We start from the raw sequence: 12606 nt of genomic DNA on the forward strand, positions 1-12606 counted from the left end.
TGTCAGGGCGCTAGCTTTGCGATGGGAAACAATCCTGGACACTGACGCAGGCCACGCGTTGATGCAGCTGACCTGAAACTTTTCTCGTCCTCCCCGAAAGCTGGAAAATTTCCTCTTCAAAAGAACGCAAAGGAGAAAATTTAATTTTGTCCTTTTAATTACTCATCGCAAATAGAGTTACTTCAAGGATCTTTAGTGATGGGTTCATAACTTTTAATTTAAAATATGGGTCAGGTTTTGGTACTGAGAATTCTGTTTCAAAATTAATGTTCTTAATGAAGTTATCTATCCTTATTAATAAAGGAGTGGTTTTTTTCAACTTTTTTGCCTTTTAAGTTTCCTAAAATGGATGAAAGAATCTCTCTGTTCCTTAGAATGAGATTCACGTGAAATCGACCAGCTTATCTCTCCAGACGAGTTTTTGTGCGTCGAGAAAATTTTCAAAATGAATCATCCCAAAATAACGTTTCAATGGTCATTTACGGCTCAAAAAACTGTCGATTTTATCTCTCAAAGAAAGAAGAGGAACAAAACTTCCTATCACTGATCTTAAGAAAAATCGATCAAGTCCCCTGAATCTTATTTTCTTTGAGAATAATCGAGGGAATGATCATAATTGATTGGCCTCCAATTTCTCTCGATCGGCCTCTTCTCTCGCTTTAATTCTTCCTCGTCAAGTTGCGGATCAGAACTTTGTTACTCGCGTTTGCACCGCGGTGTAAAAAATGAAATCAAAGGTAGATCAATTAATCGGCTAATTAAACTCCCGGACCAAAACAAGACAAATAGGGATGATTAGCAAGGTCGCGATGACTTATCGGGGTTTGTTAGAGAGCTCGACGCGACAGCTCGACGATTCACCCATTAAGGTTGCCGAATCGGAGCCACACGCCCAGTGGCGTGGCGTGCTTTGCGATGTATCGATTGTTCTGTCATTTAAATCTATGGTAAAGAATCGATTATGAAGGTGTTCGCTGCGAACACCCCGTTTATCGATCCTTTCCCATAGGTTTAAATGGCAGAACAATCGACATATCGTAAAGCACGCCACGCCACTGCTCACGCCAGCGATCCACCTTCAATTAACGAAATAATCGCTTTTAATATGACAACAAGGACTGATTTCCAGATTCGGCAAGAGTAATTAGCCAAAGCGGGTGTTTATTTTAAGCGAGGAACATGCGGGTCGTAGATGCCCCCCCCCCCCCCTCCCAGGCGCAGAGCCGAAATACCTAATGACTAATTAGATCCCCCGGGGCGGCCCATTCGACCAAATCGCTCCGAGTTAGCAGTGTGCGCTAAATGTTAAATGTAGCGCCTTTCTGCAAGAGCGTGGAAATATTAGCGGCCAATTTATACACCTCTTCGAGTACATTTAACACTTGTCCGACGATCGCTGTTTCCGGACTGCGTCTCGGGGTCAGTCGGGGGAGGGGGGCGGTAAAATAAAATGGGGTGCTTTAGGGTTGGCGGGGTCGGGGTCGGGGTTTGCACGATGGTGCATTATAAAGCGGAAACCACGAAGAAAGAACAATAAACTAAATATGTAGAATACCCCCAGGAAGACTGAGTCCTGGGGCCCTCCTTACTAATTTTCAAAAATCTTCAGCCGTTAGACGTTAACTTTTTTTACGAAGACGAGAAATACCTGGGCATCTAGAAGCCTGAAAAAATTTAGAATTATTATGGAATTTTTCAAGCATCGTAGAAATCCTTGTAAAACGTCTCAGATACGACTCTACTTCACTGCCAGTCCGCCTTCAGTTTTGAGTATAGGCAACCCGAGCTCCCACGTGGCCGAATAGTGGTATCACTCTTAGATGTCACGATTGCTCGCGCGGAAAAAATCAGGAATTGGTACATCCGTCCATGATGCTTGGCGTAGACAAGTACTAAGCTCGTATTTTTTGTTTTTTGCGAGAAATTTTGACACCATGATCGTTGACACCATGCTACGTAATCGGTGCCACTGGTTCTCTCTGAAATCAACTCCCAAGCTCAAAAAAAGCTCTCAAAACTCTCAAGAAAATGGCAGCCCTGTCAATGTATTTGCTCCCTATCTTTGCATGGAGAGTTTGTCTTTATGTAAAAGTGGACTCTCAGGGTAGCGTGGGATATCTCCTCCATTTTGGCCTCAACTTGAGAGCTTATTTTTTTGAGCTTGGGAGTTGATTTTAGAGAAAACCAGTGGCACCATCATGTTTCTCGCGAACTTTCACAAAATAATCAGCAATGAAATCGCAAATCCCTCACACATGCAACATCTCCATTGTCCGTAGATTTTGAATGCAAACATTCGGCAACACCGCGCGGAGGAATCCTCGATAAATTAATTGAAATTCAGTGAAACAACAGACGATTAGATGAGTATCAGAGAGTATCGAAATGATCAGCAGTTGAACAACAATGCAGCCACGCTCTGACCCCTTCAACTGCACCCCATCCCTTGTCAGCCGCGCTCGGAGTGAACTATGGTCCAGCAGCGTCCTCACACCCGTTCCAAAGTCATTAAATCCCTCAATTAAAATTAGATTCGTTTGTATTCCGGCTGTGTTGCCACTCCTGCTCGACTCCTCGGCTCCATCCCGGTCCCCGGGGACATCCGCCCGGGACAAAAGCCGTCTCATCCGTTTATCAACTCGCTAAGCGCATTTTATTTACCTACGTAGAGTCATTCATTTATCCAGCTCGGGTCTGTCTGAATAAACACCGCTCCCTTGCTCATTGGAGTAATGGGAGCTTGGCTTTCACCATCGCGAAAAAAGATTTTCCTTCTTCAAAGGATTTTTCGAGGGCGAAGATTGAGGAATTGAATTCGCCATTGCTTCACCACCGGCTGTTACTAACCTCATTTTTATATCAAGATATCAGTCTGCCGTCGGAAAATAGCGCCGCGAGGAAAATCAGTCATGAAACCTTTGAGAAAGAACGTCGTATGCAGCGTCCGAATGTTGCCAACTTCCTCTTGTTAGAATATTAATATTTGAGGAAAGTTAAGAACATTTTTTCCCGAAAATGTAAGGGACGCTAGATTAACTGAGGCATTAGGTGCAGAAGGGCATCTCTTGGTTGCGGTGTCTCAGAACCTCTACTGGTAATTTACATATATATTTTAGAGAGGTAATTACGGGGTGAATTTTCTGAAATTTTTCGTTTTTGGCATTGCAAAATAATGAAGAAAATTCCCTTAAATTGTCTATGAATTCTATAAATTTGCTTTACTTATAATTCGCCGTCCCCCGACGAAGAAACGTAACTCCATTCCAATGTTACCAAATCGACTCAAACAAATAATTTCTTTACCAAAAGCAACCTGTGCAATTTCGACTCAAAAATTTTCTGATTTTTTCATTAAACCGGAGGCAAAAATCAGTGAAATTCACAGTTAAGAATGCCCAAGATTCTCGCAGTTATGCGTTATGCGAGGAGAAATTTGGCAACATTGAAATAGAGTTAAGTTCTTTCGTGACGGAAACGACGAATTGATGAAACGTTAGCGGAAATTCTGAGACAGCGCAACCACGATTTGCTTTCTGCACCCAGCGCTTCAATTTGTGGATAAAACTTTGGAAATAAATCAGGGAAAAATGTACATAAATCATGAAAATTAGGTTTTCATCGACTCATATTTAGCAACATCCGAATTTTCATACAACGTTTTCATAAGCACGACAAGAAGGAGAGACGAGAGAACCTGAGTCAGGTAACACGGAGCATCATACCATAAAATAAAAATGGTTGTCAAGGACCGGAAAATTCAAAAGAGCGGAAATCGAAAAGACGGAAAGGGAGTAGAACGGTGCGTACAAACAACGACCGGATATTTGGGTTTGGTCGGCAGCGCGTCGGTTGAGGAGGGGGGGGGGGGCGCGGCTGGAACGGGTGGAGTAATGGGGTTAGACGGGAATAATATCTATTAACAGTTGACATATTATATTAACTGCCTACAGGTGTTCATTTCGAAGTCAGTATGAGACAGAGAAAGGATAGAAGCAGGGGGGAGGTTGAAACAGCGCGGAGAAAAAAAAGAGAGTTATTACAGAGACGCAAGTACGCAACGTACCGCAATAATTATTACGAACGCCATTTTGCTCGGAATCAGGTGCATTCAAGTCGTCGCTCCGCTGACGTAAGAGCTTATCTTGATTTCCGCATGAGTCACAGAGTGCATGGATGTATACGTAAAACAGGGTTCACGAGAGAATTGAGATACGCTCTTATTTATGTCAGAGGAACGACGAATTGCTGATCCGTCATCATCCAATCCCCCCCCCCCTCCTACCGCATTTCCCGCTTCTAAAAGGCATCAGCTAATCCTATCTTTTCTCTAACCTTTTTTTTTCGAATTGAATGGTATTCGGACTAATATTATTGAAATCATTTTGATTTTAAGAGCTTTCATACCTACGTTAAATCTAAAAATTGGGCACCCAGTTGTCTTGTTGTCAGTATAGTATCCTTTTAGAGGACCCTCAATAGATAGAGCATAAATTTAATCTTTCCGCCCGCCGCGTCTGGAATTTCAATTTGTTACGGTGGCAATTCGCTAATGAATGAAGGAATGAACGATAACCTGAAATGCATAAAATTGGAAACGTTAAAGCCATGGTTCACTTGCAAATGGTCTCTGGTGCATCCCTCCTGTGCAGGAGAAGCTGGTTTATTTGCGAAGATATTTTTCAGAATTATCTTCAACTTATAATGCCGCAATTGAAGCCCAGCGAGAATAAAATGTATTTCTCTCGCGAGGAACTTCAGTGACCGTTGAATATTTTTTTCTCACGTGTAGATCAGAAGTACATGGGCGTGGTTAATTAGATGGGCCAAGGGGCTCTGCCTTATTATAATTTGAACTTCTATCATTTGCCCCGCTTTGCTGCAGAAACACGGCGAAAAGGAGCTGTGATGCGTGGTTACACTGCAGCACAGTGCGTTTCATGAAATCACCCTTGGTCAGCTGCACCATGCGTCCTTGGCGTCTGGCCTTTTCGCGCAGACAGACCAGACTGATTCTAACTTTGCGAGCGACAAAAAGGCGCAAGTAATTCGACGAGTGACAAAGCTCTAGCTTATTATTAACACCGTTTTACACTCGCAGGAGCGTGCCCCAACGCTCAATTTGAGGGTCTAGCGAAACACGCGTCCGTAAAAAAGGGTCCTCTCCGAAATCCCGGGCCAGAATCAGTGCACTCCCGGACCAACCGAAAATCAGCCCGATTGGATATAGGATGTCGAAAATTAGAGCAGAGTGGCGGTTCGTCAGCTGCGAGTCGGTTTCGACGCGGCCGAATCAAAGCCTGATTGGGCGCGTATCAGCTGGGCTTCGGGGTTTTCAGGAAGCCGAGGTAGATCTCAGGCGGGGGCAGGTATAGATCTACACGGAGAATAACAGCCGACAGCCTCCCCCGACATTATATCGAACCCCCCCCCCCCCCCCCCCCGACCGACCCCTGGGTCCTGGCCCGCCTCACAGCATGCGGCTATCTGCTGCGGGTCGATTCTCGAATCGTTATCGAGTGAACTCAACAGATAGACAGCATCGCGAAGATAGGGGTTTATCGATCGAGGTCGTTCGATAAGTATCGATTTAAGGATCCGAGCGGCCGGCGCTGGAGCCTGGAGTCGTTGTCACGGCAGCTGTTCACAAACATCCACGTCTCGGGGCTGATCCGGATACGAAATCCCTCGGAACAGCGTCGCGCACCTTTTGACGCGGGTCCCGTCCGGGGCAGCCCGGCTCGTATTCATCAACGGCGCGGGAGCTCCGCTCCGGGGCGCCGGGTCCCCAGGGAGCGATTTCTCAAAAGAATGTAGCGGGGACCGGAGAGGGGCGAACACCGTGTAATCGCGGACAATTTTCCTCGGCTCAAGCTCGGCTCGCCGAGTTATGAATATTTTAAGTGACTTACAAACTTTTGAAAAATCGGCGGGGACCCGCGCTTTTGTCGCGCTCGCGCCTTTCGAGGAAGTTCGAGTTTTTGGAATTCGGTCAGAGGGGGAACTCGTTTTTTATCGGGACTACTCCCTTTGCATGCGCTCGAACTCTATCGGTGTTCTCAGCAGCCTGAAGCGGAAGCTTTCCTTTTAAGCGCTCGGCCGATAGGGAGGACTTTTTTATTTCAACCTGCACTGGAAAAAAAAAAAAAAAAAAAAAAACACATTGGATCTGGAGTCCAGACTCTTAAAAACATCGACAAGAAAAAATACTCTTGATTCGATCAGATTTAAGCTTAAATCAAGAACCAAGCCTCTTAATTTGAGCGGATTTCCTTTTGATTTGAGCTTAAATCTGATTGAATCGAGAGTCATTTTTCTTGTCAATGTTTTCAAGAGTCTGCACTCTAGATCCAATGTGTTTTTTTTTTCCAGCGTGTGTCTAGAATGGGCCTGTTGCATTCAAGAGATACAGCTAAATATACATGCTCAGCATAGGTTTTTTTCAATATGGTATTTAGCTGTTTTATCTGAAAGCTATCACGGCCTAGAAAGGGAGCTGAGAAAATTGGGGAGTAATTTTAGTTACAATACTCAGTATAGGTTAAATCGCAAGAAAATTACATTCAGCTAAGCTGCAAAAGTTAAAATGTAGCTCTCTCTCGCAGGCACCGCACACATCTGGAAGACTGAAAATTGTAGTGAGAAATCAAGTTCGCCTTCAACTCGGTGGATACAATTTAAGCGGCTCAGGAGTTAAAATAGTTGTATCTCACATTTTAGTCTAGCGTGATGTCTGAAGGGTGAGTGGCTTTCGTTGGAATCTTTGTGTTTTTAATGATCATTGCAGCGAAACGTCCAGTAACTTTTATTCGATTCTCTTCACTGAAAAATATGTTCATATTGACATCGAGATAAGTTGCAAAATTAGACGTTTGCACCGCTTTCGCGCTGAACTTTGAATAACTGAAAACGCGAGTGAGAAATCAAGTTCGCCTTCAACTGGATGGATACAATTTGAGCGGCTTAGGAGTTGATATAGTTGTATCACGTATATTAGTTTAAGTTGTACTGTTGGAGTAACCGCTTTCGCCCGATTGAGGCATTGACGATTGCTCAATAATTGTAGAACACTTCGGCTTAAAAATTTAAGGAATAACGCGAAAATTCTCAATGAGTTCACTCGGAAACGCTTTTCCTTCTCGCTTGACCCCGAAACCACGTCTGTTTGTTATATTCGAGTGCCGCGGATTTATAATCATTTATAATTTCATCGGGTTAAAATTAACATTAATCCTGCTTTTGTCCGTAAACAGGGAGGGGCCGATTTGAATATCCTTTAATGTGCAGACCCGCTATACCAACAATGGTTTACTTGCCATCTGCACTCAAGTTCAAAACAATTCGTCGTCCCTCTGACGTAAGGGCGTATCCCGATTTCCTCTTGAGCCCTATTGTCCATATAAATCCATGCTTCCTGGGGCTCATGCGGCAATCGAGGTACGCCGTTACGTCAAAGGAGTGACGAATTGAGAGTCCGCTCAAGCACGGTCCCAGGGCTCTCATCGTTGCAGAGCTCTGCTTAAAATTATTTCGCGGAATTCGCGGTTTTCCTCGCAGAATGCGGTTCTTCCACGCAAACATGGCAACCGCCCGACCGTTCGTTCTGAATAAGATAGCGTCATCATCATTCAGACCACGCGCCAAGATTGCAAAATTTATCAAACGGCCAGTATTTAAATGTATTTCATGGCGGTGTTATAAAGTGGTCCCATCGCTGCAAAAACATTTCGCGGTGGTTCTGCTCGCCCCTGTTATTGATTCTTGCGATACACGTAGCTGCAATTGCTCCGATACGGTCATAAAAAGGAGCGAGCCGCCCTAGGCATTAAATCCTGTTTTGCTGATCATAAAAATCTCTCGAAAAACTAAAAAATGTACGCGTCTGAGGCAATATCCAATTGATAACACTGAAAAAAAAAATGTTTGAGATATTATTTTGACTTGAAGCGTCGTTTCGTGTCAACAAAATTTGGTTTTTTTGAGTTGAATCTGTGCGGATTTCACTTAAAGTCAGTTTTTTTGAGTTAAAAAACGTTCTTTTAAAATTTCAACTTAACGATAACAAAACGATGTTTTTTTAACAAAAAAAAACTGAAAAAAAAATTGTCGACAACGCAAAAACAACGCTTTAAGTCAAAATATTATATCAAGAAATTTTTTCTCAGTGAATGTAATTTAATGGATTTCTTCAGATACTCCTCAATTTTAATGCAACGTTCCTGTTCTCTCGTATGTAATTTATTCGATAAATGGTAATCAAACGAAGCAAATGATTCTCCGATTGCCCTATATTTTTCCCTAAGAATGAATACAAGATTATGTAACGTTCTCTGAAAAATATGTATTGTCTGTTCTTTACAAAAATTAAAATATAAAAAGAAAAACTTGAATGTCGTGATGGACTTCGGCAGTTTTTTAAACAAACCATTCAATTGAGATGTGTAAGTTTGCACCGATCCCAGCTTGAAAAATGAACACCGAAATGTAGACTTAGAGTGAAAGTCACATTTTGCATGTCAAAACCATAAAATTATCAATACTCGACCATTTTCAGGATGAAATTCTCCCGAAAAACTTCTCTGCAGAGGATTGAAATTGATGAAAAAACTGCTATAAGTAACGCGCAAAAAATTCCCAATCTAAATACTTAAGTGTACAAAAAGAAGTGTTGTATAAAATAGTAATACAAGTTGGTCAGATTTTAACAAAATCAGTCCAAGTTCTCGGTTTTATTATCATGAAACATGCACGCACCAAACTGACTCAGTGTGGTCGACGTGCAGTTCTGCAAGATTGATCACGCTGCAGGCAGATCATAATGCACGATAAGAGGAAAGTATGAAATTTGCAAGTGCTGTTTCTCTGTTATGCAAGAAGCTGCTCATTCCTCTTCACCATCATTTGTCGAAGTCACATCAAAGATATTGTACTCTGTGTCGGTGCTGCAAGATTATGCCCAAACGTGTTCCTCGATGAGCATAGAATAAAACATCGTGTACAATTCCACAGAATTTTTCGTTTCATTAGCAAGCAGAGCTACTCATTTTTTTAAAAAAAAAGTGCGTGTTAAAAATCGCCCTCATCCTTTGAGGTATGTAATTTGGGTGTCTTAAGTGTTAATATTGTGGTATCTGGACAATAACACTCTATACATGGCAAATTATGGATTGTGTGGACGTGAAGCGAAAGTTGACCACCTGGGCGAAAAAAAGGCAACAGCTGCAAGCTTATCATTGAAATTGATAGACAAACCTATGGATAAAAGATAAAATGAAGCGATTTCATCGGTGGAAGCGGGTGGTTGGAATGAACAAAGAAGGCAAGTAATAGACTAGCTAACGGCAACCCACGAGAGATCCTATAAAGCCCATCATTTTCCTCCTTCATCTATGACAACCGTCCAACCAATAGGGTCGCTCAATTTTCTCCTTGTCTTCTTCGTCTATCGACTTGTCTATCAATTTCAAAAATCAGATCGCAGGAGTCGGAAAGAGACACCTGTTGCTTGTTTCTTTTCGGTAGAGATCTCAACAATGTAAAATTGAGAATATTTAATTGCTTTCAATGGGATGAATCAAAACTTTTCCGAGGGGAATTTCATCGTGAGTTTACACCGATTGGTATTGCTCGTCATGTCTAATCGCGGAAATTCACCTTTATGCGTCGATTTTGCGATAAATGTCCCAATTTCAAGGTGCAAATTGTACGTCGATCCCAGTTTCCCTGTAGGTCACATTAACTTACGCAGTCTATTTGCCACCCAGATCGTTTACCGCTGGTTCCTTTTGTTTTTCAAGCGTGAGGTGGAGGGCGATTCTGCCGTGCTAAGGAAAAACAGCGTATGAACATTCAAACATTGCCAAATTTCCTCTCAGAAAATATTTATTTTTGAAGAAAGTTATGAATATTTCTCCTTGAAATTTTCAGTAATTCCTGTTCAAATTACGAACAACATTCTGTGTAAAATAGGAGGAAAAATACTCCCAAGTTTTCCCACAAAGTCATGATTTGTCAAAGGAAATTTGGCAACGTCAGAAGGCTCATACGGTGTTCTTCTTCAGGGTGGCAGAATAATGGAACGATTTAAACGGAGTGCGGGCGGCATTTCCTTGCGGGGTTGACAGTTGGACGTATTTCTATCAAACGGAACTATGTGCATTAAAACATGAGCCCTGAGACTCATAAGAATATATGCACAGTAGGGCTCACTTCACAGAGCACATAGTTCTATTTGGTAGAAATACGTCCAGTTAAAACACCGTGAAACCTTTTCACTTTCCCCGGGGCGGCCGCGGCTAGCACACTCGCGTCCACCACGACTGTCACACCTGCTCGAAGTAGGCAAGGTAACCCCCCCCCCCCCCCATCCCCCAATCCCCCCGTCCCGCCCCCGCCACCATCTCCACCACCATCTCATCGCGATAAAACGAGAGTGGAAACGTTCCTAATGTTCCGCCGCACAGTGGATCTAGAGTCCGTTCATACTGAGAGTCAAGACAACACCCCCTCATGGAGTCACAAACGGGAATAAAGATTACAGAAATTGAGCGTTTTTTGTTATCTTTGATCGGCCCATTCTCAAATTCCTTTCTCCGTTCCTTCTCTCATTCCGTTTGTTCCTTGCCGAACCCGTAATGCCCTGGTCCATTCCAGATTATAATCTTTGCAATCTGTGAAAATGTAATCTTTATTCCCGTTTGTGACACTGTGAAGGCCTAAAATACGGGAACCAATCAGAAATGGATTCACATTGTCTTGACTCTCAGTATAAAGGGACTCTAAGTGGATCGAGTCAATGGGTGAGGTCGGACAAAATTTGGAAACTTTAAAAGCTTATAACTCCGTTTACACAAAACTTTGAGGCTTTAAAAATGGCTCCATTGGTTTCCCCGTGAAATTGTTTTCTAGGAGCACCCCTAAAAATTTAAAATGTGACGAAATGAACATCAAAATTTGCAGGTTTAGTCAAATTTTTCATGTCCGATCTCTCTGATTGACTCGATCCACTGTGCGCCCCTATAGCCTCTCGGCCGGCGCGGCGCGGCGGCTAAGTATCGGGTCATCCGTATCCGTAACGTAAGTACTCCGATTTAAAACTGAACCCTCTTTTCAGGGAAATTGGAGGTCTCACCGAATTTTTCGCTGACGACGGAGACGACTAAGAAAGCTGAGAAAATTAAACGCGATTGCGTTTTCCATTTTCGCAGTCCCTGCTTTTCCTTATGATTTTCTTCCTCTACATGGGTCTAAATCCTTTTCCTCCTAGGTGCAGTGAAGTTTTCTGCGTATACGTTGAAAAAAAAAATAGCTTCCTTAAAAAAATTGCGGGATCAATTTTCTTTTAAATAGCATAAAGGAGTTCAAGAGTATATAGCATCGAAATTGCCATAGACAAAAAACAAAGTTAACTTTAAAGCAAAATTTTTTGACAACAGAATACACCAATACTCCAACGGATATTTATTGATGCAACGAGGTGGTCGAATAGTGTTAGGCCCCCACTACTTTGCGGGGAAAGGAAGACCATCGATTTCAATTAGAGTCAAGCATTTTAAAGCTCTAATGAGTATCAGTATACACGAGTGGAGGGGAAGGCGTTCATCTCAGGCAGATGCACTGGAATACTAAACTGAGGCCACGCCAAGGGGTTTATAAAGTTTTGGGTCTTCTTAGACCTCATCAGTAGATCACACTCGTCGGTGATGCACTATACTGATGCACGTATGATGTTTTCTGGCCTATCCCGGAAATTGAAGGCAAAACAGTACTTATAACTTTTAACGGTTGCTAGTTAACAGTGAGCCTCCAGTGGGTTCAAACCCGTATCGCATGGACATTTCCTCCGCACAGCCATCATCGATGTTGCAGGTATATCCGTAATTAGACGATGCCACTTACGGTTACGACACCGTACCGCCGCAAGTTCGGCGCTCGGCTCCAGCTATGCTCTTCCCAAGGCAGGGATCCCCCGGTTTTGGGCCTCGAATTTGACTGTGGGAAAATTTAGCCACGGGTTCGGGATCGGCGTGGCGTTCATTCGTCTTCGCGCTCTGGCGCAGACGCGGCGCTGTGAGAGGTCTCGATCATGCCTTCAACAGTGTTGCCGCAGAATACGGAGTTATTGAAAGGATATTGTTTTAATTGAAAGTAAGTTTAATAAAAATGGTACAGATCGATGACTGCAGTTGAAAAATGCGTAACTCCAATGAGACAATTTTATTTTATTTTTAATTAAAAACCTAACCAAAATATCTTCTTAGAATTGTGTGCGAGTATTCGAGGCATTTTCCAGGGAAAAGAGCGTATGAGCTTTCCAATGGTGCTAAGATTGTGCATTGTAGGTAGCTCTCTAGTTGTAAGTAACTTATCCGACAGCTTTGCTATGAATTTTTTCCTGAATCAGCTCCGAATATTTCTTCACTATTGTAAGGAAGTAAGTTGACTGTGAATTAATTTCAACTGCCTAAAATCCTACAGAAAAGTGCGCAATTTTAGCAGAATTGCAAGCCTCACACCGTTAAAGTTCTCAATTATGGATAAGTGAAGAAAATCCACGAAAAAATTTAACATTCACAATCGGAGATGCGCATGAACATTCTCGATTTTATC

The 12606-nt window shown here is 42.7% G+C and overlaps 1 protein-coding gene across 1 annotated transcript in view; it reads left to right on the forward strand.

Moving 5' to 3' along the window:
• The window catches only part of LOC109042835 (protein scabrous), a 105042-nt gene that overhangs the window by 48286 nt on the left and 44150 nt on the right, over positions 1 to 12606 (forward strand).

Source organism: Bemisia tabaci, chromosome 3 (assembly GCF_918797505.1).
Source record: "Bemisia tabaci chromosome 3, PGI_BMITA_v3".
NCBI classification, from domain to species: Eukaryota; Metazoa; Arthropoda; class Insecta; order Hemiptera; family Aleyrodidae; genus Bemisia; species Bemisia tabaci.